Consider the following 6,000-nt stretch of genomic DNA (forward strand, 5'->3'; position numbering starts at 1 on the left):
AGACACAGTTAGAAACCCATGAAATTACAGCTCCTGGGTTTTCTTCACAGCTTCACCATTGACTACCCACAAGGTTGTGTGCATAATAACAATTCAGTGCAGGCTTGCAAGGGTTAATTTATGGACTTTGAACCACTTGACTTAAGGCTAGGTTATGCCTCCCCTGCAGCTGCGAGATGAGGTGGAATGAAGCTTTAAAGGGTTTGCTTGGGGGACCTGGGAGCAAGATTTGCAGTCTTGGCTCTCAGCTGCGGGTTGAAACCCTAGCTAGCTCCAGCCTCACAAAGTTTCTCACAGGCTAATACAGCCTGTTGGACCTCTGAAGCAGCTAGCAACAAAATCATCAGTTAGTAACAAAAACCAAGCTTCTGATAGCCACCCAACCTCAGATGCTTTCTCAGTGGTTGCATAAGTCATCACACAGGCAAAGTCTGTGTCACGTCTTTCTCCTCATGGGCTGTCCCCCATGGCCATTATGGGTGCAGATTCCCCACTTTCAGGCAGAGTTCTGGGATGGGGCAGAGGGGTCTGCCTCGGGCTGAGCTCTGATGGGAAGAGTTACAGTTTTCTTTATAACAAAAATTCTGCTCAAAATTTAACAATACTAATAACTTTAGATTGCCAGAAAAGCAAGCAAAAATTATGCTTTACTACTATCATATTTCCCTAGGCAACTTTAATTTTGCTTGCTATTGTACATACATTACTATGCAGTCTTATATGAATAGCCTCACAGATACAACTAACTATATGTGGCCTACAAATCCATATCCTTCCTAAGTCTGGGGTGGATAAAGAAACAAAGATGACTGGACGTTCATGTGATGGACATTAAACTCAGCATGGGAATAAGATTATCTGTGTAATCGTTCATATGCAAGTTTCCTACATAACATGCTATTATTATGTATAGATATAAGAAGTTTGGAGGGTAAGTGGACAAATACAATTCTGCTATTTTGCAGCCATAGTATTCTCTTAACGTAGGTTTTAGAGGTGACATCTATAAATCACACGTATCCTCAAAAAGTTGCCAAATACATGGTCAAAAATAGTTCTTCCTAATGTATTTATCACCCAGTCTTCTTACTTCTCTGCTTACCAGATCTAGATATGATTTCGATCACTGAAAGGTTTGGGTAGTATATCTAGCTGTATTAGTCAGACCAAAAGATTAGTGGCAGAAAATTGCCCGGGTTCAACAGCAGCATTTAATCTTATAGCTGCAATGTATGGTTCTCCCATCCCTCCTCTCAACAGGTTAATTCATGAAGGTTTATTGATGGCCACAGTGTTGGTGGGCTCAGAAGAGGCAATACAATAAAAAGGGACTCTAAAGAGGAATTTTAAGAGAAAAGGAAGAGAAAACCATTGATTTATTATGTAGACCCTCAGATGGACCCAGGTCTAGATGAGTAGAATTCAGCTTGCAAAGAGAAAAATTTAAGCTGAATAAAGTTGCGTAAAAAGTAAGTTTCATTTCTGCACAGAAACTCACAGACCACTGCTACTGGCCAAGACTATCTCAACACGGCACCTCATCACATGTCTCTGCTAAAGAAATTGTTGCCTTTACAACTTTTACTGCCTTAGAACAGGTGTCACGTTCTGCCCCCGCCCTGTCACTCTCTGCAGAGTATTTCACGTGCTCCTGTTCATCCTTAGAGCAACTAGAAGCCTTCACAGGAAAATGAAAGAGAAAAACCCACAGCTCCAACTTCCCGTGGCAGGACAGACACACTCCCTGATCTGCTCAGGGAAGCAGAAATCGGTGCTAAAGTACAAGAGTCTCTCTGTAAGTTAAATTACCTTTCCTCTGAGGAAAAAGAGCTGCACAGAGTTGTATTAAATATGGTTGTCTTCAAAACCCACATGACCATACATTTGCCAAAAGCTTAATACAGCTAAGTTGGCTATGAAGCATGAGCTGGATATTTGAAGAGGTTTCGACTCATCAAAGGAATAAGATATTTACAACAGCTGTGCGACAGGGACAAGAAACCAAACCCACGTTAAGGTGGAGCTTAATAAACGAATTAGAGAAATTGCAGGATTGACTTATCTGCAACAAGATGATATTTGGGGAAATAAAGTGTTCTTGTAAGTCATTGATTTGCTTCCTGGCATCAGTTTCAGTGATGTCTAGCAATGTTACAAGGTGATCTGTGATTTCTAAGTGCTGCCACAGTTCAGGTTAAAAGTTACAGGTAACATGGTCTTCCAGAATAAAAGCTGTGTTTGTGGTTATAATCCATTTAGACTTTGCCTATGGTTTTTTTTAGTTCTTGTTCCACCATCTACCTCAGATGCTAAATGCCTTGCACTGCACAAATGAAAGGTAGGTGTCAAACAAGCATTAGCTGATGACATTTCAGGTTTCTTCATGAACTACCCCAGCACCTACAGCCTACACAGCGTGCCTTGGATCTCCAGCCATCCACCCCACACTTTCCTACATCCATGCCCATCAACAACAGCATTCACCCTGTTGCTCCCAACCAACTGCGGCTGAAGCCGATGAGACACTTTCTCCGTGACTGCATCAGGCACTGGCTTCGGCTCCTCCTTCCCAGCAAAACGGTGGGAGTGACATGACTAATTTCCCTGCTATTCCCGCAGCGCAGCCTGTGTCTGGGTGTACCCGCTGCCTGCCCAGGGTCCTGGTGACTTCAGTGGAGCGTGGGTGTGCGTGGCTATCTGCGTGCCCCAGAGCACGGCCGTGGCACTGCAATAGTCTGTAACAAAGGAGGAAAATGAGCAGCAACGCTCTCTTTGGTAGCGGTCGGCAGTGACTACACATCATACATACATACATCTACGTGTATTATTTTTCTACACGAGCGTGACGCTTCGCCTGCGCAGCCACACGAGCCCCTGCCGCTCACGTCCCAAGGAGCTGCTTGCAGGAGGCTGGAGATCAAACCCCACCCGCTGCCTTCAGAACCTCGTCAGACACCAAAGGCATTCACACTCCAGAACAGGTTTCTATGAGCCTTTTATTAATACTGTACATTTCTTGGGTGACTGAAATTACTCAGTTTCCAGCTTGCTGTCTTACAATTCACAGGGGCTTATTATTAATGGCCCAGTAAAACAATATACAGCCTGTTGTATCTTAATTCAGCAGTCAGTAATGACCAACTTAGAGAAATCATTTTAGACCTATGGGTTTTCTAAGGCCTTTTGAAGGTAATGGCAGTAAAATATGCATATATTAATGTTACTTGCAGAAGGCAGAATATAGTGGCAGTATAAGCAATAATACAGCACTGTGTAATAAAAATTGAAAATTCTTTTCCCTAAGTGTAAATATAAAATACCTCTGGGGGACATATCTAAAGGAAGAGTGTTTCAATAACACATAGTTAAACTCAAAATTATATTTTTCAAAGCTATCCAAGTATAGTCTAATAAATAAACCATAAAATAAAACAACATTTTACAAGGAAGACTCATACTGTATTTTAAGCTTTTTGCCACTCTTAAAATCATTATTTAATACGGACAGTTTTAGTCACAAAATTTCAAGAGTTTATTCAATATCTTTTATGTGCTTTACAAGGTTATTAGAGAATTTATTTTCTCTTTCCCTTACAGATTGGAAGGTGGGCAGTGATATATGAGCTTTCACATTTTATTTATTCACCAAACTGTTCCAGATGTGATCCCATCATTTATCCACTGACACATCAAACCTGCTGCGTGACCTTTACAGTGACCTCTTTACAACATTTGCTTTCATGCTCTTAAAGTTATAGCAGCTTAACAGCGCTTGCTTCAGTGGGAAGACAAGTGAACTGATATTGGGGGGGGGGCTATAATTTAAAAATAATAAAAATTTAATTCCTCTCCTACAATATGAAAACTAAGTCCAGGTGGTAAACTAGCCAGTGGAGTTATATTCCCAGAAATGTTTCAATCATATTTTAGCCCAAACAGTATTTCATTCCATGGACTCAGAATGTACTGGATTTGCACAGGCTAAATTTAGCAGGCACTAAGTCTTTCTCCACTTCTTGTGATTTGTCACAGCAATAGGCATTCTTGGGGTGATATGCCTTTCCTTACTACACATCAGCAAACAGAATGAGGGTCCATCTGCAGTTTTGCTTCCTAAAGGGAAAAAATTGCTTATATTGCATCCAAAATTTCCATTAACTAAAAAACATCTACATCATTATGACCTTAGCATTATGCAAAAAACCAATTTTGGCGTCATGTCTTAAGGAGTCAGTGAGTACATGAAATTATTTCAGGTACAGATCATTCATTCCAGCCAGCTCCCAAAGCCCAGACCCGGCCAGCTGGGAGTTTCCAAGTCTGGTGAACTTTTCCTTAGTATTCTTTTGTTTTATGTACTTCCACATTTGGGCTGATACCAGCAGTAGACATGCCTCCGTTGTGGTTCAGGCAATATTTATGGCCCAAGAGGTAGCAGGGAGTATCAAGAAGCAAGCACACACACACACGTATGCATACACCCCCCACACACAGTCTGAATCCAGGAGAGTTCTAGCCAAGGGATGAAGCTTTGATAGCGTAAAAAAGATGCTGCACGCCTTCTAACTAACAACTCCCCACACTTTAATTTCACTTTGAATAATTCCCACCGACTTACAGAAGTGTTCGAGTAACGTGTAAGTAAGAAATAAGTAAAACCTGGGAAAGGCTGTAGTGAGAACTTCTGGATGGCCCCTTGGTTTCCATGTGCTCAGCTCTTCGCTCTACCCACACCCACTGCAGATTCATTTCACAAGAATGTCTGAATTTTTGGATTCATATCAAAGCAAAACCTGAATTGTGAGGCACTGAAGAACCCCCCAACCTTCTTCCTTGTCCTCTTCTCCCTTCCCTCCCTCCCGATCACACAGGTGATCACAAAGGTGACCAGGGTATATACCACTGCCGGGCAGACAGCTGACCAGCCCGAGGTACCAAGTCACCCGAGCCCACACGGCAGAATCTCCGTGTAAAAAAAAAAAAAAAAAGAGGAGCAGAATAATCCCTGCAACTGCCTTTCAGCAAACCCTCCCCAGAGCTATCTACAGACACCTACGGTTAACCCAAACACGGGCTGCTATCCTGGTGACTTTTAACACAGACCTAAAGACTGAGCTGAAGCTGAGCCTGTAAGATTTACACTCAAAGTAGAAAATCAAATTCACTCCTGCGACGTTTTTTCCCTTCAGTAACACAATGTTCTGAAACTGGGTTTTACTTCTTATTTTTTTGTAGAAATAATGAGGTTTCAGAGTAAGATATTAAACAGTCTTTTTTCGCAATATTAGTTCATCAATAATGGAAAAATGACATCAAAGAAAACACACTTGTTTCTTTAGGTGTAAATCAAAACACAAAGCAAAGCTGGTAGAAAAACAATGCATTAACCTCATGGGCTTTGAAAACAGATGAACAGTACAAATAGCAGATCTGAAGATGCCAGCAGGAGAATATTACGAAGCTATCTGGAAGTACCGCTTCCAGGTTAAGTGATCACAGAAAGATTATAGTAACACACCACCACCAAGTGATTAATTCCCAGAAAAAAAGAAAGGTGCAGCCCTGTTTTGATCACTTCTCTAGTTCACAGACTTACGTTTCAGCTGGAGTCGTACTTTAAATAAACAGAGCTGAGATTTGAAACTTTCAAAATAACACTCAGAAATAAAATTCAAGTGAGCTCCCCTGCTCGCTTTCTATCGCTTATCCCTGCTGGCAAAGGAAATGCAACTGTTGGCTTTTGAAAGCCACAAATTTGCAAGGGTCTGGGGCGTGAGCTGGCAGGAGGCTCAGGCTCCTCGATGTTTGTAATTGAAAAGGACATGAAGTAATGAAGTAATTTCCCTGTCCCTATTCTCCATGTTTATCAGAGGCCTGTCTGCAGTGGAGGAAGGGTGACAGGGTAATCTGAGCCTCCACAGAAAACCTGCTTTTTCTCCAAAGTTATTTAGATTTCCATGAGCGCTGGCAGAATTTTGGAAGGAGGCCAGGCGAATGAAG

This window comes from Calonectris borealis, chromosome 13 (genome assembly GCF_964195595.1).
Source record: "Calonectris borealis chromosome 13, bCalBor7.hap1.2, whole genome shotgun sequence".
Lineage (NCBI taxonomy): Eukaryota > Metazoa > Chordata > Aves > Procellariiformes > Procellariidae > Calonectris > Calonectris borealis.